This window comes from Trichosurus vulpecula, chromosome 6, assembly GCF_011100635.1.
Source record: "Trichosurus vulpecula isolate mTriVul1 chromosome 6, mTriVul1.pri, whole genome shotgun sequence".
NCBI classification, from domain to species: Eukaryota; Metazoa; Chordata; class Mammalia; order Diprotodontia; family Phalangeridae; genus Trichosurus; species Trichosurus vulpecula.
The window spans coordinates 175,160,767-175,185,566 of NC_050578.1; positions in this window are offsets into that span (position 1 = coordinate 175,160,767).

Consider the following 24,800-nt stretch of genomic DNA (forward strand, 5'->3'; position numbering starts at 1 on the left):
CAGGACAGGCACAAATACTTTGTATGAATATTTGGAGTGGAAATGTGTCTAAATTTGCACCTCTCACATTGACTTTGAGCTACTGAAATTTGGCTTTGCCCATACAACATAGTGCCTTCTTTAATGCAACCATGTCATGTTTGGCAATCTTTTGCCAGGGTCTCTCATGTCAAGCAATTGATTCCAAAATTCTTCAGAAAGACCTTGAGGCTATCCTTGTATTGCTTCTCTTGACTACCATGTGAGCACCTGCTTCATGTGAGTTCTATATAAAGTAGTCTTGTAGGTAAATGTACATTTGTCATTCAAACAATGTGGCCAGCCCATTGGATTTGTGCTCTATAAAGTAAAATTTGAATTCTTGGCAGTTTAGCTTGAGAAAGGACTTCAGTGTCCAGTACCTTATCTTCCCAGGTGATCTTCAGAATCTTCCCAAGACAATTCAAATGGAACCGATTCACTTTCCTGGCATGGTGCTGGTAAACTGTCAAGGTTTCATAGACTTACAACAATGAGGTCGGCAGAACATCTCTGTAAACCTTCAGTTTGGTAGGCAGTCTAATACCGTTTTTCTCTCACATTTTCCTTCAGAGACCCCCAAAAACTAAACAAGCTCTGGCAATGCATGTTTCAACCTCAGCATCTATTTGTGTATACCTGGAAATTATTCTACAAAGGTAAATCAACTTATAACAGTATCAACAGCAAAATTTTTCCATTTGCTGTAATGTTGGTTCTATATATGGATGGTATGGTGATGGCTGGTGGAAAACCTGTGTTTCCTTGGTGTTAATTGTTAGGCCAAAATTAGCACAAGCAGCAGATAATTAATCCATACTTCATTTTGTTTCAATTTCAGAGGTTGCATTGAGTGAACAGACCTGTGAACAAAATACCATGCACCAACTTTCCCTCTACTCTGATTTTGGCTTGTAGCCTTTTCAAGTTGAACAATTTACTATCACTGTGATAGCTGACCTTGTTTGACAACATTGCTGAAAACATCATGCCAAAAAGAATGGGAGCAAACACACAGCTTTGCTACACTCCATTGTTGACTAGGAAAGCACAAGAGCATCATCCATTATCCAGAACCCAGGCAAGCACGCCATCACTAAATTTATGTAAACTCCAGGCAACCACATTTTTAATTTAAATTTTTTTTAATTTAAATTTATTTATTTAACATATTTGGTTTTCAACATTGATTTTCACAAAAGTTTGGATTACAAATTTTCTCCCCATTTCTACCCTCCCCCCCACTCCAAGATGGCATATATTCTGGTTGCCCTGTTCCCCAGTCAGCCCTCCCCTCTATCACCCCCTTCCCCTCTCATCTCCTTTTCCCTTCCTTTCTTGTAGGGCAAGATAAATTTCTGCGCCCCATTGCCTATGTATCTTATTTTTTAGTTGCATGCAAAAACTTTTTTTTTGAACATCTGTTTTTAAAACTTTGAGTTCCAAATTCTCTCCCCTCTTCCCTTCCCACCCACCCTCCGTAAGAAGTCGAGCAATTCAACCTAGGCCACACGTATATCATTATGTATAACCCTTCCACAATACTCATGTTGTGAAAGGCTAACTGCATTTTGCTCCTTCCCAACCCATCCCGCTTTATTGAATTTTCTCCCTTGACCCTGTCCCCTTTCCAAAGTGTTTGTTTTGATTACCTCCACCCCTATCTGCCCTCCCCTCCATCATCCCCTCCCCTTTTATGTTTTTTTTTTTATCTTCCTCCCTCTTCTTTCCTGTAGTGTAAGATACCCAACTGAGTATGTATGGTATTCCCTCTTCAGGCCAAATCTGATGAGAGCAAGGTTCACTCATTCCTCCCTCACCTGCCCTCTCCCCTCCTCCCACAGAACTGCTTCCTCTTGCCACCTTTATGCGAGATAATCCACCCCATTCTATCTTTCCCTATCTCCCTCTCTCAGTATGTTGCTCTCTCATCCCTTAATTTCATTTTATTTCTTTTAGATATCTTCCCTTCATCTTCAACTCACCCTGTGTCTACTTTCTCTCTTTACATACATACACATACATATACACATAGATATATACATACATACACATTCACTTATATATATATATATATACATAAACATATATATACATATATATGCATATTCCCTTCTACCCTAATACTGAGGTCTCATGAATCATACACATCATCTTTCCATGTAGGAATGTAAACAAAACAGTTCGACTTTAGTAAGTCCCTTGCAATTTCTGTTTCTTGATTACCTTTTCATTCTTCTCTTTATTCTTGTATTTGAAAGTCAAATTTTCTATTCAGTTCTGGTCTTTTCACTGAGAAAGCTTGAAAGTCCTCTATTTTATTGAAAATCCATATTTTGCCTTGGAACATGATACTCAGTTTTGCTGGGTAGGTGATTCTAGGTTTTAATCCTAGCTCCATTGACCTCCGGAATATCGCATTCCAAGCCCTCCGATCTCTTAATGTAGAAGCTGCCAGATCTTGGATTAGTCTGATTGTGTTTCCACAGTACTCAATTTGTTTCTTTCTGGCTGCTTGCAGTATTTTCTCCTTGATCTGGGAGCTCTGGAATTTGGCAACAATATTCCTAGGAGATTTCTTTTTGGGATCTATTTGAGGAGGCGATCGATGGATTCTTTTAATTTCTATTTTGCCCTGTGGCTCTAGAATATCAGGGCAATTCTCCTTGATAATTTCTTGAAAGATGGTATCTAGGCTCTTTTTTTGATCATGGCTTTCAGGTAGTCCAATAATTTTTAAATTATCTCTCCTGGATCTATTTTCCAGGTCAGTGGTTTTTCCAAGGAGATATTTCACATTGTCTTCCATTTTTTCATTCCTTTGGTTCTGTTTTCTAATATCCTGATTTCTCATAAAGTCACTAGCTTCCACTTGCTCCAATCAAATTTTTAAAGTAGTATTTTCTTCAGTCATCTTTTGGACCTCCTTTTCCATTTGGCTAATTCTGCCTTTCAAGGCAATTCTTCTCCTCATTGGCTTTTTGGAGCTCTTTTGCCATTTGAGTTAGTCTGTTTTTTAAGGTGTTGTTTTCTTCACTGTATTTTTCAGTATTTTGTTGGGTCTCCTTTAGCAAGTCATTGACTTGTTTTTCATGGTTTTCTCACATCCTTCTCATTTCTCTTCCCAATTTTTCCTCTACTTCTCTAACTTGCTTTTCCAAATCCTTTTTGAGCTTTTCCATGGCCTGGGACCACTTCATGTTTTTCTTGGAGGCTTTTGGTGTAGGCTCTTGCACTTTATTGACTTCTTTAGGCTGTATGTTTTGGTCTTCTTTGTCAGCAAAGAAAGAATGCAAAGTCTGAGATTGAATTTGGGTGCGTTTTCGCTGCCTGGCCATATTCCCAGCCAACTAACTTGACCTTTGAGTTTTTCAGTGGGGTATGACTGCTTGTGGACTACAGAGTTCTATGTTCAACGTTTGGGGGGGAGGTGCCAGCTCTGCCACACCAGCACTCCTCCTTCCCCAACCCCCAACCCAAACTGGGCTAAGATCTTCGGCAGGCTGTGCACTCCTGCTCTGATCCGCCACTTAATTCCTCCCACCAGGTGGGCCTGGAGCCGGAAGTAACAACAGCTGTAGCTGCCCCAACTCCGCTGCCCTCGGGGCTGGAAGCCGAACCGTGAACTCCTTCTACTCCCGCAGCTTTTCCCACTAACTTTCTCCACAGTCTTTGGTGTTTGTGGGTCGAGGGGTCTGGTAACTGCCGCAGCTCACTGATCCAGGGCGCTAGGGCCCCCTCCCCCTGGCTTCTGGTCTGGATGTTCCACGCTGCTCAGGCTGGGCTCTGCTCCACTCCGTTCCCAGCTCCCAGCTCCCAGCTCTGTGTGGGATAGACCTCACCCAGAGACCATCCAGGCTGTCCTGGGCTGGAGCCCTGCTTCCCTCTGCTGCTCTGTGGGTTCTGCCATTCTAGAATTGGTTCAGAGCCATTTTTAATAGGTTTTTGGAGGGACTCGGGTACGGAGCTCACTCCAGTCTCTGCTTACCAGCTGCCATCTTGTCTCAGGCAACCACATTTTTAAATAATTTTCCGTAATCCCTCACAACTGACAATATCAAAGGCCTTGGTCAGATTGAGGAACATTTTGTACAGATTTCCTTTCTGCTCCTGGCATTTCTTCTGGAGTAGTTGAGCAATAAACAACATACGTACTATTCCTCAGCCCTTTCCTTAACCTAACTGGCCCTCATCTAGATGACCATAACCCAGGTGAAGGATCAGCCCATTATGGTAGGCTGGCAAAAACCTTACCAACAATGACTAAGAGAGAGACCACACTATGATTTTCATGAGATAATCTATTACCTTTACCTTTATAGAGATGGATAATTGAATGCATCCTTGAACTCCTGGGGGATAACCTCCTCCCCTCATATAACACAGAAAATTTCAGTAATCTTTTCTATAAGTAATGGATGCCTTGCCTTGTAAATATTAGCTGGAATAGAATCAGCTCCAGGAATTTTGCCACACAAGAGGAACCTAATGGCTTTCAAAAGCTTTTTTTAAGTTGGAAATTCAGCTGAAGAGGGACTGACTTCAACCAGAGGAAAAGGATCAATGGCTTCAGCAATGATTGATGTTAGTCTGTAGAGAACACTATGGAACTGTTCGGCCCATATCTCCAGGATCATGTCCCTATCACTAATCAATGTGGCTCTATGAGCACTGAGTAACTGAAATGCATCATAGGTCTTTGGCCCATAAATAGCCTTCAGGGTATCATAAAATCATGTTGAATCGTTACTATCAGTATAAAACTAAATTTCCTCTGCCTTCTTACTACATCAAAACTCATGCATCTCTCTGAGCTTCGCTTGCACTTTACTTTTGATGGAGTTAAATGCTGCCTTCTTAGAGATGAATAGCCCTCACCCCAAAACTTTTCTGAACACACCCTATACCCCAACTATGTAACAACTATGTGGAAGCATGTGGACTTCTGGGGAAATTTTTACCATTATTATTATCATTGTTAAAAGAAGCAAAAATGATCAAAAATTTTGAAAATGATAAAAAATAAAAATGCTTCCTATATGAGCTTCATGTCAATGTTTTTCACATAAAAAATAAAAGGACAATCCACTTATACTTAAGGGTACTTTACCTCCTTAGACTAACAATCTGAGACATTTGCCATGAGACCATCTACTGTATTCCTCTGGTAAGCACACAGCTGACAAAATTTAAAGAAGAAAACTTTCATTGACAAAATGAAGGACACAAAAGAATACAAAACAGAGTTTACAGAAAGCAAAAAAAAACGTTCCAAGGAGCAACAGTTCCCTCAGACATCTATGTGGCTCCCAGTAAATACTACTACTGATGGATCCTCATCAGTGGTTTCTCTTAACGTTTTGTATAGCCCCATGATAATGGCAGCAGCATTTCTACCCATTGTGGCTCCCATTATAGTCTTTTGAAGTTCTGAGTTTCTCTAACGATGGGCATTGGTGTCCCTCCTCATGATGATTCCTACAGATGTTCTATGCAACATAGTTTTACACTCAGCACTAGCACACTTCCAGATGAAACTCTTCTTTACATAGAATAATTTTGAGCTTGCCTATGTTTATGAGGGAATCAGTTATCCTTGTCTCACAGAGACAAGTCAGGTAAGGGATTTCTGGTATAAATTTTCTCCCTTTTCTTAGATCATGAAAACATGAACCCTTTAAACAAATAGGTTTGACTTACTGACACAAATTACTGGCATTTTATCTGAAGTCTGATGCCCACAATCAATGATGTACCTGGGTACTAAGACTCTCTCCTGTGTAAGCACCCTCTCCTATTTTAGTAGTTTAATAAGGTATCCCGGTCACTCTCAAATTTCTGCAAAGTTCTTGTTCAACTCCTTTGGGACACTTAGTTGGAATGATGAACCTGGAGATGAGGAAAAAAATTAAAATAATAGAATCAGTCACAATATTTAGAACATCCCTCTGCTGGGGTAAAGTGTTTTGGGGTAAGTGACATGAATTATTGGTTAGAAGAATCCTGAAATATCACTTCCTGTTGCCAGACATTCTCCTGGTTCCAAGTTAGAAACTAGACCATTTTAAAAGCAGTTTGAATGGGACAAAGAGTATTTTGTTCAAAAGATAGGCATTGAAGAAATGGGAATTTTTAGAATTATTAGAATTCATTAAAGCATAAAGATACTTAGTTACTTGTGCTGCTTAATTTCACAAAATTGGACCCAAACTGAGACCTAAAGATAGTCAAGTGGAAAGATATGGTCTCTTTACATCCATATATCTTAGTGGTTGTTCTCCCAATAGTTTGTATACAGCTAAAAAACTATGTAGTTACTCAGATTTGAGGTGCATATAGCTGTTTTTTTCTTTTTTTTTTAAGAATCCAAATTGGATAAGCAGACTACAGATGTGGATATGGAATGAATGAAGCTGAGTAAAAAAAAGGTTGAAGGCTAATAAATTTTGAAAGAAAAAAAAAACTACCCACAGTAATTTAACATTTCCAAGCTAGTTTTTATATGGGCAGACACATTTACAAAAAAAAATAATAATTAAATGATGATATCAATTTCCATTAGTGTATACACACACACACACACACACACACACACACACACACATATATATATATATATATATATATATATATATATATATATATAGCACGATTAGGAAGGATATGACATATGATTATGATACTGTAACTTTGCTCAAAAATTTCAATAGCTCCCTATTGCTGTGAAGAGAAAATAAAACATTCTCAGCCTATTCTTTAACATTCTTGAATTTCTGGCTCCAATCAAGCTTTCCCATTCACTATATATTGTAGTTGGAATGCATAGTTGATGAGTTGACATGCTATCTCTAAACTTTATGCATTCTTACAAGCCATTGGTAGTGCCTTGAAAGCTTTTCCTTGGCATTTCTTTTTTCTGATGACGTTTCTAGAAAAGTCGGCTTAAGCATATCTCTTCTATGAAACTTCACCTGATTCCACCCTCATCCTAATTGTCATTACTCTCTCCCTCATCAAACTATTTTGGACATGTGAGTCTGTGTGTGTGTGTGTGTGTGTGTGTGTGTGTGTGTGTGTGTGTGTTATCTCCTTTGAGAAGAATAGTGAAGTAAGTTACTTGAAGCTTTCATTTCTCCTTTTGTATACTTACCACTTGTCACAGCATCTTGTCCATATTAGGCACCAAATAAATGTTTATTTTCGTGACTGACATAAACACAAAGCACTTAGGCTTATTTTTTATATCTACATTTTTTCTTTTGCCTTTGATTTTTCCCCTCTTTTAATTGTACCCAAGAACCGTCTAGCATATCATAAGCCTTTTACAAATCCTATTTTTCTGCTGATGCTCTATCAGCTCTCTTTGCCATAATTTCATCCTGTTTCTTAGATGAGATTCTTAAAAGGTTTTCCTTTTTATAATTAAACACCCAAAATATATACATAAACTGTTAGCATGCACTATAACCATTATAACCAGATTTTCACCAAACTGACTCAATTTAGTGATTGCCTTAACATAATAGCAAAGTTAAAATCTCACACATTCAACTCTATGATCAACTCTGTGAAGCACTAAGGCATCTAAAACTTTCAAAAATGGGCTCATAGAAGAAGCCAACTTAATCATATTGTATATTTAAAAAACAAGTTGGGTCATCCTCACTGTGAAGAAAGCAGAGATTAAAATGCATATTGTCTATATTATGTTGTGTAGTTAGATAAGACAGCTTGTTGATTTTGTTCATCAGCTCATTTGCCATGAACAAGAAACACAGGTTAAGCAGACCAAATAGGAGAGCGAGATTGTTTTGAATCACTTCAAGAAAAAACAAACACTTGTTAACAGCTAAATGAGAAAATTAACTGGAGTGGGGAGAAATTTGTGTGAGGGAGACCAGTAGGAGGCTATTCTAATAGTTCAGGCAAGTGATAATAAGGGCCTGAACTACAGTTGTGGTTGTATGACTAGAGAGAAGGAGATGTAAGTGAGACGTATTGTCAAGGGTAGAAATGACAATTTTTTTCAGTAGATTGGACATGTAGAGTGAGTGAGAGTGAGGAACTGGAGAATACAGTAAAGTTATGCACCGGGGTGATTAAGAAGATATTTGTGCCCTTGACAGCATTATGGAAGTTGGAATAAGGGGAGGGTTTGGGGGAAAGACAGTGAGTTCTCTTTTTGACATGGTGACTTTAAGATGCTAACTGGATATCCTATTTGAGATAGCTAAGAGGCAGTTAGCGATATATGACTAGGATTGTAAATATATATATGTATATATATATGTGTGTGTGTGTGTGTGTATGTGTATATATATATATATAGGTACATATATTTGAGTTGATAACTGAAACAAGAGGGTTCATGAGATTAACAAATGCATAAAGAGTGAAAAGAGAAGATTTCCAGGAACATAGCCTTGGGGAACACCCAAAATTAGTAGGCATGACATGAATAAAGAAACAGCAAAGAGGAGATATGTTTGGATTAATTAGAAGGTAAACAAGAAGAAAATAATGGCACAATAACCTAAAAAGGAAGGAATAGGCATTAGGAGAAGGAAATTACAGTAAAAGACATGGATAAGAATTTCAAAGAATAGTCTGATTTATGTCAGTAGAAAAAGCACACAGGTGAATAATCTCATGGCTACACTGAAGCATGTAGGCACAATCTTATAATGGAGATTGAATTATTTTAGAAATCATTTAGTTCCACTGAAAAATCTTTATCCTTTGTTTTAAAGTAAGTTGAATAATTCAAGATACCAAAGTAATAACCTTTCATAATGGAACATTTCTGGCTGACAGTTATTGGCTGGGTAATTTTAAGAACTCCATCACTAAGCTGAATGTCAGTAGCTCAGGTTTTCTGAAACAAGGAGACTTCTAATTGTCTATTATGCTCCATAGAAAACTTACATTTATTGTATACTACAATCTCTTAGATCAGGGGTATAAAAAATACAGCCCAAAACACTCCTGAGTCTGGCCAAAATCAGATTAAAATGTAGATCCTATCTGATTTTGATATACTGATGTTTCAATAAAAAGAAATATATAAACATGCCTCTTTATCTAAGTCAATATGTGACTGTAGGGATCCATATGTTTGGTGTAATGCCTGTCCCCCAGTCCCACTTCTCCCAACCAGTTTGCTTTTGAGTTCTGCACTATTATTCTAGATCAGCACACTTACAACACCATTTTGTGCTACTGATCTGGGGGACTGCTACACTTCCCCTTGCTTTACAATTATTTTTTTTTCCTCTTTATCCTTCACCAAGTTGACTTAGCCCATTTCAGTAATTCTCCAAATGAAGAGGATTTGGTAACATACAAAGTGGCAATTTAGGACAGTAGTATAGCCTCTAGGGAAACCATTGATTCTGAGATTCTCTAAGTCCCCTTATCTTTATCTTTATGGGTGAGAAAAATTCTTAGGCTAGATAATGGCCAACATTCCTTCCAATCTATGATTTTGGTATTGAGATACTTAAGGTTCACAGAGAGCTGCCTGAGATGTCCAATCCATTCTGTGGTGGGAATTGTTGTTTGTCCTCAGTTCTTGAAGAGGGTCATGACATCAAGAAGGTGATTCCGTGACTTGCCAGTGGATTGGATGTAAGTGAGGTGGGGCTGTGCAAAGTTAAAAGCCTCAATTTCTCCTCCAGTACCTTCTGGGTCCAGGGGCAAGATACAGACCAGAAGGACTGGAGATGGCTGCCAATGCAGTGGGAAACCCTGGCCTTTTTAAATTAAGCTAAGGTCTTTCCCAGGTCTCAGTTTGAGGTAACACCCATTCAGTGATTAAGGCTACATAAAGAATGTGGCAAAGAATGGCCTCTTCTATCTAGTCCAAAAAAAATACATCAAAGAGGGCAAGATCCTCAGGGTTTCTGGCCAAAACAGAAACAACTGCTATTTACATTTACTCTGATACATCAGGACCCAAACAATGACCAAGTGGAGCTTGGAGGGTCACCTATTGTTGGCCAATCAATGAGAGTCAGAGTGATTTGGGTCTAAGGCATAGACTTTAAGAAATCTAGCCTGCAAACCCCAAGATCTTACAAGGTTTTGATGATCAAAATTGACATTCCTTTTGGCAGAGCACCCACAGGTAAGGGTATGATAAGGAAGGGAAGGGAAGGGAAAGGAAATGAAAAGGAAGAGAAAGAAAGGGAAAGGACGAAGGAAAGATCTGCATTGCCCATCTGGAATTGACCATTTCAGTCTCCAGTGGGGCACCTGGTACTACTCACAGGTGGTTGTTTGTCCTTCATTCTTAAAGAGGACCATGATATCAGGAAGGTGATGCCATGACTTGGAAGTAAAGTGGATTTAAGTGAGGGTAGGCTGTACAAAGTTACCAGCCTCACTTTTCCCTCTGGAGCCATCTGGGTCTAGGGGCAAGAGTAGATCAGGATGATTGGAGATGGAGATGTTTCACATTTTATGTGGAACACCCATGTCCAAGTCATTTCACTAACATCAAATTAATCAACATTCATTAATTTTCTGAATTTCCTCTACTCCTTTTCCTTTTGTCTTTATGTTTCTAGCTTACTATCACTATGTGGTCAAAATAATGGGAAAAACAGAATTCACAAAGCCAATAATTTTAATATTTATAAAGATTATCTTTCATCGAGTCTAGAGTAATTATTGTCAATGTTGCCAGGAAAAAGGAAAAAAGCCTCTTTTATGACAAGCTATGTCACTTTTATCCTACATAGGGGGAAAAAAGCTATATACTGCCAACATTGAAACAATTTAACCACAGGAGGAGAAAAAATACATTTTTCACATTTTGTAGTCTAAACATGAACCTGTAGTTTTTAATGACAGATGCTGGCTGAAAGGTAGCAGAAAATTAAGCATTTGGCACATGTCTCATTAACAAAAGTGTAGTTCATATAAAGTCAAAACACATTATTGTTATTAGAGGCAAATGATGGCAGGTTTCATCTTTTTAAACGTTGACCCACTATCTCACTTTTTGGCAGCTAATTTTTTTTTAAGTTTTTTGTTGATGTGTTTTGTTTCTGTATCACAAATGTGTACAGATTACTCCATCTCTCTGAATGGTCTTTGGTAACAAAGTAAAGCAGTTAAGCAAATCCAATAAAAGAGTGACATCATCTGAAAGTGCATGCAGCAACGTCTTTTCTTATCAACTTTCGCTCTCTTTCTGCCTCTTCTTCTGTCTCCATCTCTCTCTGTCTCTACCTCGGTCTCTGTCTCTCTGTCCCTCTCTCTCTGTCTCTATCTCTCTCTCTCACTCTGTCTTTCTCTCATTTTAACATAAATCTATTTTCTCACCTACCTATTTCACATACCTTGATGAGCAAGGACAGAATTTATTGTAACAAATATGTTCAGTCAAAGGTGACTTATCATTGTTTCTCTGGAATCATAAATGATTATTTTATTGCTCATACGGCTTACAGCTTTTATTTTTATTTTTACATTATCACTACTATGAATATTACCCTAATTCAGTTTGATTCTTTCATCATCACTTTATAAAATTCCTCAAAATTGTCATTTTTATAATATTACCTTTATATTTTAAAATATCCCATCTATTAAATGATCAAAGGATATTAACAGTTTTCCAATGAAGAAATTAAAACAATTTTAGTCTTATAAAAGTGCTCTGAATCTTTATTGATTAGAGAAATGCAAATTAAAACAACCTTGAGATATCATTTTACACCTATCAAATTAGTTAAAATGATTGAAGAGGAAAGTGACAAATGTTGGAGGGGTTAGTTGTGGAAAAATTGGGACACTAATTCATTATTGGTGGAATTATGAACTGATCTAACCATTTGCAGAGCAATCTGGAATTATGCTCAAAGAGTTATTAAGCTCCCCGTACCTTTTGGCCCAGCAATTACACTACTAGGACTATCTCCAAAGATGATTAGGGGAAAAGGAAAAGAACATCTATTTCTTAAAACTTTTATAGCAGCATTCTTTGTGGTTGGAAAGAATTAGAAATTATGGGGATACCTGTCAATTGCAGAATGACTGAACAAGTTGTAGCATATGATTGTGATGGAATGCTACTGTAAGAACTGCTGTAAGAAATGATAAACTCAATAATCTTAGAAAAACATGGCTAGACTTGCATGAAATAAGGAAAAGCAAAATAAGAAGAGCCAAAAGAACATTGTACATACAATACCAGCAATATTGTTTTAAGAACAACTTTGAGCTACCAAGTCATTTTGGCTGATATAAATACCCAAATTACCTACAAAGGACATACAAAGGAAGAACACTATCTGCATTCAGAGAAAGAAGTGATTAATAGAAGTATTATAGAATGATATATGTATAGGGAAATTTATATGCAAATACATAAATTTACATGTTAAAATGTCTATATCGATCTACCTATAGTGTGTGTGTGTGTGTGTGTGTGTGTGTGTGTGTGTGTGTGTGTACAAACACAGACGTATCTAATGGTAGCCATCTCTAGGGTGGGGGAAGGGAAGAAAAAAGGAAAAAATACATACAAATTTATTATATATTTTATAAAAAAGCAAGTTTCCAAAATAGATTTAGAGTTTCATGTGCAATCATTTTTTTAAAATTATGCTATGTTATGGAAATGATTGTTTGGTTCCACAAATTTAAGAGGAAATAAATAAAAATTATATATGAATATGTACATGTATTGTATATATACACGTATATATATATAAATTATATATATAGTGTATGTATGTGTATATATATGTGTGTGTGTGCATATACATACATACATACATACATATATATATGTATATGTATATATATATATATATATATATATATATATATATATATATATATATATATACACATATGTCCATGTATCTTCTGGCTCTGTTGACTTCACATCAAGAAAGAGAAAGGAATTATTGTCTGCCGTGTGACAAGCACTATGTGAAGTGTTTTACAAATATCTCATTTGATCCTTACAACAACCTTATGACCTAGGTCATATTATGATCTCCATTTTACAACTGAGGAAACTTATGTACACAGAGATTAAGTGATTTACCCAGTGTCATACAGGAAGTGTCTGAGGCTGGATTTGAATTCAAATCTTCCAGACTTCAGGAGCAGTACTCTATCCACTGTGGCAAGTACTTGCCTAAGTCATGTACTTTTTCACGCTTCATCTCTACATAATGAGTGAAGTATTTGCTGCTCCACTCCAAACATGCTTCAATGACATTCAGTGGTTAAGACTTAATATTTAACATTAATTGAATATATTATTAGCTTTTTAAAGTGACTGGGAAGGCTAAAGAAGCCAACAAAATATCTGTTTGATTGGGGCGTAGGTTGTAGGAAATAAGTAGAAGCTGGGAAATAATGGACTAAAAATCAGAAGACAAAGATTCTTATCTACTTTCAGCCACTATATAAATATATGTCTTTGCTTTGGCCACAATTTCCTCATTTGTAAAATAATAAGTTTGAACTCGTCTATGTCAAGGTATTTCTAGTGCTACATGAATGTCTATGAATTTTAAGACCATGGTTTTAAGAGGTCACAGATTCTTAAAAAAATGAACAGGAAAATAATCTTCCTGAATTTTGTAAATATATGGATAATGTTTACAATGCCTAACAATTAGCTACAAATACAGTGGATATTTGGTAGATATTGTCTGAAAATAATTCTGAGACATCATCGTGCTAAGACCTTATGGAATCATAAATATTCTGATTCTTGAAAATATCCACTTGGTAGGCCTAATTGATTTCATGACTCAAAATTCTACAACAGAAAATAAAATAAAGTTGAACAAAGACAAGCATCATTGAAACATTTCATTGGAGACAGAAAATAACTTGGAGAACATGCATTATGTCACACTGTCATTTTACAGATTAGTATTATGTATTGTAGTATTATAATATTACTATTACAGATTAGGTAATTACGCACATAGCAGTTAAGTGACTTATCAAGGGTCATATGTCTAATTTGTGACAAATTAAACATTTGATACACTCATGTCAATAATAAGCAATAATATGATATTCTTGATCCCAGTGTGGTGGAGCAGGCAAACACCAACACTATGACCCACTACATACCTCAGCATGTCCAGCAGGATGGGCAGACTCTAGTGCATTAGCATAGCCCTGGGCAAACAGGCAACCTCCTATAGTCAGACCTCCTCATACTTCAGAATAGACCCATGGAAATGCAGAAACACCCCACCAGCCTCAGCACATGCCAGATACCACCACTAGGACTCCAGTTTAGCATTACTAAGTTGCCAGACCCATGAGGTCTCTAACAGTGCCAGCCACCCTCCACCCTATCACCTCAGCACAGTACCAGACATGAGGGTCCCTTGTTGACCTCAAGGCAACATCAGTGTGGCACCAGGTAAGCAGTTAAGGCCTGCAGCCTCTGCGACAAGAAGCCAGAGACAGTAACAGAAGAGATCATATATAAAAGAAAGGAAAAAGGTCAAAAAAGACAAACAAAAAAAAATTGAAAAAGAATCACTCCATATTATGATCATGGGGAAAATCAAGACATAGACTCAGAAGACGACAAGAATGTTAAAACACCTATGGACAAAACCCTAAAGAAAAACAGGAAGTGATTTCAAGCCCATAAAGAACTCATGGAAGAGCTCAAAAATTAAATTTGATTAAAAATCAAATAAAAGCGAATAGAAGCAAAATTGGGAAAACAAATGAGAGTGAAGCAAGAGAAATATGAAAAAAGAGTCAACAGCTTGGAAAAAGAATAGAACCACTTAAAAAGCAGACTTGGCCAAATGGAAAAGTAGATGCCGTATTGGGAATCAAGATGGGCCCTTAGCACTTGTTCAAACAAGTGCCCTTGAAGAGTTTGGCCTTTGTTTCCTTGATTAAATTAGGAGTCTTTGGTGACCTCCTTGCCTCAGGGAAAGCCTAGTTTACATGGGTTTGAGTGACATGTTTGTGATGTCAGAGGCTTTTAAACCAAGTGGGTTTAAGTCGAATTTTTGCGATGATTTTAGGTCATGTGGGTGAGTTGCATGTGTGACTCTGAACAAGATGTATAAAACCAGGGGTTGGTTTTCTTTTTTCAGAGCTCTGAGGTGCAGCAGTAGTAACGCATGACTCTGAGTCAGCAGTTGTCGAGCTCCTGGCTGAATTCAGATGTTGGTAACTACGAATTGTATTTGGTCTGTTTGTCATTTGATTGTATTTGCTCTGAAGTTCAGGGTGCTGGCTTTTTCCCCTGCACTAAGAGAATGATATTTGTATGCTGGATTAAAGTAAATTTGTTAACCCCTTAACATGGCTTTCCTTGGTAAAGTGGATCAAAAGGACTTGGGCTTTCAGCGTTCTGTGAGCTGGTTGTTGTTGGTTTTACACCCCCACAGAGGCTGTTAGCTGGATTGCTGAAACAGATGCACAATTTCACTGAAGAAAGCAACTCATTAAAAACTACAATTGGTCAAACAGAAAAGAAAGTATAAAAGCTAATTGAGGAAAACAACTATTTAAAAGTTAGAAGTGGGCAAGTAGAAGCTAAAAAGTCTATAAGACATCAAGAATCAAAAATTTTTTTAAAAAATGAAAAATGTCTCATAAAAATAACTGATCTGGAAAATAGATCCAGGAGAGATACTATCAGAATCATTGAACTACCTGAGAACCATAATCAAAAGGAGAACCTGGACAGCATCTTTCAAGAAATTATCAAGGAAAGCTGCCTTTATGTCCTGTAACCAGAGGGCAAAATAGGCATTGAAAGAATCCACTGATCACCTCAGGAAAGAGATCCCAAAAGAAAAATGCCAAGGAACATTATAGATAAATTTCAGAACTCTCAGGTCAAGGAAAAAAGAATACTGCAAGTGAGCGGAAAGAAATAATCCAAATATCACAATCAGGATTACACAGGACTTAGCAGCTGCAACGTTAAGGGATCTGAGGTCATTGAATCTAATATTCTGGAAAACAAAGGAGCCAGGACTACAACCAAGAATCACTTACCTAGCTAAATTAACCATAATATATCAAGGGAAAAAAATGGTCGCTCAATGAAATGGAAGGATTTCAAGCCTTTATAAGAAAACCATAACCAGAATTAAAACAAAAATTTGTTCTTCAGTATCAAGACCCAAGAGAAGCATAAACAGATAAAAAGGGAAAAGAAAGCATAAGAGATTTAATACAGTTAAACTGTTACATTCCAACATGGGAAGTTGATACTTGTAATTCTTAAAAATTGTACAATTGTGCAGCTATAAGGAATATACAGACAGAGAGTACAGGTAAAAGATGAATTTGAGGAAATTACACAAAAATAATCAAGGACTGAGAAAGAGGAGTACATGGGGTGCAGAAGAAAGGGAGAGGTAGAATGGAATAAATTATTTCACATGGAGAGGCACCTACTACAATGGAAGAGAAGATAGGAGGGTGGGCAATGGACATCACTGGATCACTACTCGGATCATTACTCTCATCAGTATTGGCTCAAAGAGGGAATAATATACACAATGAGATGAAAATAAAAATCTCTTACCTGACACGGAAGTAGGAGGGGAAGAGATTAAGTAAAGGGGGGAGGGGGACTAATAGAAGGGAAGGCAGATTGGGGGAGTTGTAGACAGAGGCAAAACACTGATGAGGATGGAAAGGGTGAGAGGAGAAAGAAGGCAAACAGGAAGCAAATAGGATGGAGGGAAATAGTAATCATAACTGTGAATGTGAATGGGATGAATACTCCCATAAAATGGAAGTGGATAGCAGAGTTGATCAAAAACCAGAATCCTAAAATATGTTGTTTACAAGAAACATACTTGAAACAAAGAGACACACAGAGAGTAAAGGTAAGGTGCTGGAGACAAAAGAAAGTGGCCTAGCAATACGAGATCTCAAACTATATTATAAAGCAGTAATCATCAAAACTGATGGTACTGACTAATAAATAGAGTGTTGGATCAGTTGAATGTATAAGGCATACAAAACACAGTAGTCAATGACCATAGTAACCTAGTATTTGATAAACCCAGTGACCCCAACCTTTAGGATAAGATCTCACTATATGACAAAAACTGCTGGGGAAAGTGGAAAACAATAGGACACAAAGTAGGTATAGACCAACATCTCACACAGTATACCAAGATAAAATCAAAATAGGTATATGATTCAGAAATAAAGGGTGACAAAAAAAGCAAATTAGAAGAGCAAGGAATAGTCTACTTCTGAGATCTACAAGGAAGGGAATAATTCATGAACAAATGAGAGAGAAGGAGCATTCTGAAATGTAGAATAGATAATTTTATCATATTAAAATAAAAAGCTTTTGTGCAAACAACCCAATGCAACCAATATTAGAAGGAAAAGAGAAAGGTAGGAAACAATCTTTACAGCAAGTATCTCTAATAAAAGCCTCATTTCTCAAATATATAGAGAAATGAGTTGAATTTATAAGAATACAAGCTGTTCCCCAGTTAATAAATGGTTAAATTATATGAACAAGCAGTTTTCATATAAGGAAATCAAAGCCATCTATAGGCACATGAAGAAATACTCCAAATCACTTTTGATCAGAGAAATACAAATTAAAACAAATTTGAGATACTACCTCATATATATCAGATTTGATATGACAAAAAAAGGAAAATGATAAATGTTGAAGAGGATGTGGGAAAATTGGGACACTAATGCATTCTTAGTGAAGTTGAGAATTGACCCAACCATTTTAGGCAGCAATTTGGAACTATGCCCAAAGGGCAAGCAAATTGTGCATACCTTTTGATCCAGCAATACTACTACTAGGTCTGTACCCTAAAGAGATCATAATAAAGACAAAATGAACTTACATGTACAAAAATATTTATACCAGTCATTTTTGTCATGGCAAAACATTGGAAATTGAGTAGATGCCCATGAATTGAGGAATGGCTGAACAAGTGGTCATATATGAATGTAAGGAAATACTATTGTGCAATAAGAAATTATGAATGAGTAGATTTCAGGAAAAAAAAAAAACTGGAAATATTTATATAAACTGATGCAAAGTGAAATGAGCAGAACCAGGAAAATGTTGTATACAATATCAGCAAAATTCTGTGATGACCAACTATGACTGACTCAGCTTTTCTCAGCAACACCATAATCCAAGACAAGTACAAAGGGCTCATGAAAGGAAATTCTATCCCCATCCAGAAAAAGAACTGATGGACTCTGAATGCAAATTGAATCATATTTTTTCACTTACCTTATTCTTTTTTTTTAATTTTTGATCTGTTTCTTCTTTCACAGTTGTGACAAATATGGAAATGGTTTTTTTGCATAAAATGTATCTATAATATTGTATAATATCAATAATCCATAAAACAAAAAGAAAAAAATCAGGCTTCTTCTCTGGTATGAAGGCATATGAAAAAGCATGAAAGCATTTTATGTATAGTTTTCAAGTCACAGGGCCCCATGCCCTTAACCTCCACAATGTGGAAGGGATAACTGTATTATTATTATCCTTCAATCAATAAGCATTGGTTAAGTCTCTACTATGTAGTCACAGTTGTAAGGTGGTAGTAAAGAAGGAGTGAATTCCAGGCCCCTGGGTCAGACATGGAAAAAGGCACAGACAGATACGGGAGACAGAGTGTCATGTATGAGGAACAAAAAGGCTACTTTAGTGAGATCACAGAGCAAAGGTAGAAGAGTAGTCAATGAGTCTGGAAAAGTAGCTTATGTAGAGTTTACAGGTAACTCATAGAATATATTCTTCCAAAGAAACAACAACAAAAAATTTTGAGAGGTTAATAGTCCAAATATGATTGTACTCATTTTGTAGACAGGGATAGATGACCAGAGAAAAAAGTTGGCATCATGATGTAAAAGGAGGGAGGGAAAGTTGATAGCCCATGTGATGCATTGGTATGAACACAATGTCAAAAGAACCCAAAGATTTCCTCCAACAAATTAAGGTTGCCCCCTGTGGCCAGTTCAGGGAAGGAGATGTACACAAGTCACATGGGAAGGGCAGGAAAGGGGGAAGGCTGAGATCTATATCTTTGGAGGACTGGAGTAACCCTTCAAAAACATCACTGTTCTATTGAGATATGACATTATCACGAGGTGAAAGTTTTGCCCATGGTCAGTGGGAGGAGGTTCTGGGGCCAAACCTCACTCCCAGATCTCCTGACTTCCATTCTAGTCTTTTTATTTATTTATTTATTTAATATATTTAGTTTTCCGCATTGATTTTCACAACAGTTTGAATTACAAATTTTCTCCCCATTTCTACCCTCCCCACCACACTCCAAGATGGTTTATATTCTGGTTGCCCTGTTCCTCAGTCAGCCCTCCCTTCTGTCACACCACTAACCTCCACTCCCCTTTTCCCTTCCTTTCTTGTAGGGCATGATAAATTTCTACGCCCCATTGCCTGTGTATCTTATTTTCTAGTTGCATGCAAAAACTTTTTTTTGTTGTTTTTGAACATCTGTTTTTAAAACTTTGAGTTCCAAATTCTCTCCCCTCTTCCCTTCTCACCCACCCTCCCTAAGAAGTCAAGCAATTCAACATAGGCCACATGTGTATCATGATGCAAAACCCTTCCACAATACTCATGTTGAGAAGGACTAACTATAATTTGCTCCTTCCTAACCTATCCCCCTTTATTGAATTTTCTCTCTTGACCCTGTCCCCTTTCAAAAGTGTTTGTTTTTGATCACCTCCACCCCCATCTGCCCTCCCTTCCATCATCCCTCCTTTTTTTATCTTCTTCCTCCTTTTTTCCTGTGGGGTAAGATACCCAATTGAATATGTATGGTATTCCCTCCTCAGGTCAAATCCAATGAGAGCAAGATTCACTCATTCCCCCTCACCTGCCTTCTCTTCTCTTCCTACAGAACGGCTTTTTCTTGTCACGTTTATGTGAGATAATTTACCCTATTCTATCTCTCCCTATCTCCCTCTCTCAATATATTCCTCTCTCATCCCTTAATTTGATTTTATTTCTTTTAGATATCTTCCCTTCATCTTCAACTCACCCTGTGTTGTCCACTCTCTCTCTCTCTCTCTCTCTCTCTCTCTCTCTCTCTCTATATATATATATATATATATATATATATATATATATATATATACATACATATATACATACATACACACCCACATATACATATATATATACATAAACATATATATATATATATATGCATATTCCCTTCAGCTACCCTAATACTGAGGTCTCATGAATCATACCCATCATATGTCTATGTAGGAATGTAAACAAAAGGGTTCAACTTTTTAAGTCCCTTGCAACTTCTTTTTCTTGTTCTTTATCTTGATTACCTTTTCATGCTTCTCTTGATTCTTGTGCTTGAAAGTAAAATTTTCTACTCAGCTCTGGCCTTTTCACTGAGAAAGCTTGAAAGTCCTCTATTTTATTGAAAATCCATATTTTGCCTTGGAGCATGATACTCAGTTTTGCTGGGTAGGTGATTCTTGGTTTTAATCCTAGCTCCATTGACCTCTGGAATATCGTATTCCAAACCCTTCGATCTCTTAATGTAGAAGCTGCTAGATCTTGGATTATTCTGATTATGTTTCCATATTACTAAAATTGTTTCTTTCTAGGCTGCTTGCAGTATTTTCTCCTTGACCTGGGAGCTCTGGAATTTGGCGACAATATTCCTAGGAGATTTCTTTTTGGGATCTATTTGAGGAGGCAATCTGTGGATTCTTTCAATTTCTATTTTTCCCTGTGGCTCTAGAATATCAGGGCAATTCTCCTTGATAATTTCTTAAAGGATGATATCTAGGCTCTTTTTTTGATCATGGCTTTCATGTAGTCCAATCATTTTTAAATTATCTCTCCTGGATCTATTTTCCAGGTCAGTGGTTTTTCCAATGAGATATTTCACATTGTCTTCCATTTTTTCATTCCTTTGGTTCTGTTTTATAATATCTTGATTTCTCATCAAGTCACTAGCTCCCACTTGCTCCAATCTAATTTTTAAGGTAGTATTTTCTTCAGTGGTATTTTGGACCTCCTTTTCCATTTGGCTAATTCTGCCTTTCAAGGCATTCTTCTCCTCATTGGCTTTTTGGAGCTCTTTTGCCATTTAAGTTAGTCTATTTTTTAAGGTGTTGTTTTCTTCAGTGTATTTTTCAGTACTTTTTTGGGTCTCCTTTAGCAAGTCATTGACTTGTTTTTCATGGCTATCTCATATCCTTCTCATTTCTCTTCCCAATTTTTCCTCTACTTCTCTAACTTGCTTTTCCAAATCCTTTTTGAGCTCTTCCATGGCCTGAGAGCAGTTCCTGTTTTTCTTGGAAGATTTTGTTGTAGGCTCTTTGACTTTGTTGACTTCTTCTGGCTGTATGTTTTGGTCTTCTTTGTTACCAAAGAAAGATTCCAGAGTATGAGACTGAATCTGGGTGCGTTTTCACTGCCTGGCCATGTTCCCAGCCAACTAACTTAACTCTTTAGTTTTTCAGTGCGGTATGACTGCTTGTAGAGTTAAGAGAACTATGTTCCCCAGTTGGGGGGATGCACCAGCTCTGCCACACCAGCACTCCTCCTTCCCCAAGAACCCCCAACATGGACCGGACTTAGATCTTCAGCAGGCTCTTCACTCCAGCTCTGGTATCGCCACTTAATTCCTCCCACCAGGTGGTCCTGGGGCTGGAAGCAACTGCAGCTGTAGTTCTGTAGCTGCCCCACCTCTGCTGCCCCCAGGGTGGTAGCCGAACCACGAACTCCTTCCACTAGCACAGCTTTTTCTGCTAACCTTCTCTGTTGTCTTTGGTGTTTGTGGTTTGAGAAGTCTGGTAACTGCTGCAGTTCACTGATTCAGGGGGTTAGGGCACGCTCCGCCTGGCTCCTGTTCTGGTTGGTCTGTGCGGCTCATGCTGGGCTCTGCTCCACTCTGCTCTGCTCTGCTCCCAGCTCCATGTGAGATAGATCTTACCCAGAGACTATCCAGGCTGTCCTGGCCTGGAGCCCTGCTTCCCTCTGCTATTTTGTGGGTTCTAACGTTCTAGAATTGGTTCAGAGCCATTTTTTATAGGTTTTTGGAGGGACTCGGTGGGGAGATCACACTAGTCCTTGCTTTCCAGCTGCCATCTTGGCTCTGCCCCCCCGGAAATATGTTTTACATGATAGCTCATGTATAACCTATATTAAATTACCTACCATTTTGGAAGAGGGAAAGGGGGGGGAAGGGAGGGAGAAATGTGAAACTCAAAATCTTGTAAAAATGAATGGTAAAAAATTGCAGTCCAATTGGGAAAAATAAAATACTATTAAATATGAAAATAAATGGTAGTCTCTAAGTAGGAAGTTTGCATTTTACTGGCAGCATTCTATGGGAAATATTTTAACCAAAATAATTAATCTTTGTGGGAATTTCTGGCATGTCATGCAGTATGTCTCAAATTATATCAAATTGGCAAGTGCCCACTGTGCCTCACCCTAGCGTGAGCACTGTTTTAATTATGAACTTTACTTTGATAGTTCTTAATTTACCTTAAATGCTATTTGGCAGTTTCAATTAACTATTGTTTCTACTTATATGTTATCTTAAAACAGCCAACATGAAAGCAACTGTACCTTCCCAACAGAGCTGCATTTTGGGTAATACAAATCCTATATATAAAACTCTGTCCCAACTTTTTGGGAAGAAGAAAAACTACAGTCACATCAAAGACTATACAGAGACTAATATTCATCAAAACATTAACAGTCAAATCACTCATCTCTTATTCTCCCAGGTTGAATTTCTGGTTGACAGAAAAAATCTGACTTAAAAATGAATAAAATAAAACTAACTGGTAACAACTAAACAATGCCTCTTCACTTGCTTTAAAAGTAAAAATTTGAGTGCCAGGATTTCATATACATATATACATATGTGTGTTTCTCTTTATGCATGTATTTGTGAACAAACATACACACTGCATATTTTGGTGAAATTAGAAGTCAAAGGAAAAGAATTTGTGATTCAGGAGGCTGGTAATTTCTGACATTTTTTCACCCTTAATTCTGTGTTTCTCACTTGTCTTACATATTATACTCTCTGGCTACATCCTCATATGAAGAATGAAACTAAATAAATCTTTCTGTCAATTCAGGCAAATGACAATCATCCCAGTATGTTCCAGACAGCAGGACTTTCACCGAGTGGGAAGATGGGTGAATATCCATAATTGCCTTTTCAATATATCTTATATACTCTGTAGATGTTACATCAATTCTTCTGTTTGAACTCAAGTACTTAGGAATGGTATGGATTAACTACTCTTAAGATTTGCCTTTGGAGAGGCTGGGCATGAGGAATGAGAGTTTGTATTTTAGGTGCATATAATATATTAATCAAAGAATTATCTATCTTTTCTCAACATTTTATACTATATGAAGTTCCATTTCCTAATCACTAGATATGATACTATTAGCATGTAAGAGTGAAATGCATAAGTATGAGAAGAGAAAGAGAGTGAGAGGGAGAAAGAAATGATTTAAATCATGCCAGCAGTGTTTCCTAGCATTTCACTCAATGAACTTTATATCCCAAGAGAACATGTGATATGTATTCCCTAACACTCTTCCCCTACCTCTACTCAGGTTAGACCTTTCTAGCTCTCTATGTTACCCCAGTCCTTGAAGGGATTCTGCCTGTGGACCCTGTGTGATTAGGAAAGTCCCTCTACCAATGAAAGTTAAAGTCTTACCTAGAGTACTAAAAGATTAGATGACATACATATAGTCACTTAACCAATGTGTTTCAGAGGGAGTTCCTAAGCCCAAGTTATCCTGACTCCAAGGACAGCTCTCTATTACTTTAAGGAAATTTTAAAAAATCATTGTGCCTAAAAATAATTGTAACACTAATAAGTTTGATGAAATAGATGTATATTTACCAAAAATAAATAAAATTGTTTATCACCAGATTAAAAATTATTTCAGAAAAAGAAGTAAACCAGCCATAAATGAGCTCTGAAAGAAAAATCACACAAATAGGTATATTTCAGGACATCATAATAAAAATATTGAAAGTTCAACACATTCTAGTATTACATAATCTGTTTTCAAAAGTTTGGAAAAGAAAGCATGCTGCTTAATTCCTTCCATGACACAAATATAGACTTTGTGCCTAAACCAATGAGATAAAAAGCAGATTTTTTAAAATTCCTAAAAAAAATATGATTCATTAATACACAACATTTTAGCAAGTACATAAATGCCAAAAATATTAAAAATAACATATGCTGTGGCCACATTAGTTTTATGCTGATAATGAAATACTAGTTCAATATTAAGAAATTAAGAATATAATAGACTATATTAATCATAAAACAAAAACAAGTTTATGATTACATCAATAAATTCTGAAAAAAATCTTTGGTAAAAATTATACCCATTTTTTAAAAATGGAGAGTTTAGGAATAAATGCACTTCTCTTTCTATGATAAAGTCTCTATTTACAGTAATCTCTATTTAAAATCCAACATTATATTTAAGGAAAAAACACTAGAGAACTTTCTGATAAGATCAGGGATAAAGCATGGATTCCCTTTATTAATATTATTATTTGATAGTACTAGATATTCTAGCTGTTGTAATAGAATGAGAAAAAAATAAATTGAAAAAATAAATTGAAATCACTAAGTGAAATGCTGTTATATTTCATGAAGCTATTTTGCCTACTAACATAATCGTGTGTGTTGTGTGTGTGTGTGTGTGTGTGAGAGAGAGAGAGAGAGACAGAGAGAGAGAGAGAGAGAAAGAG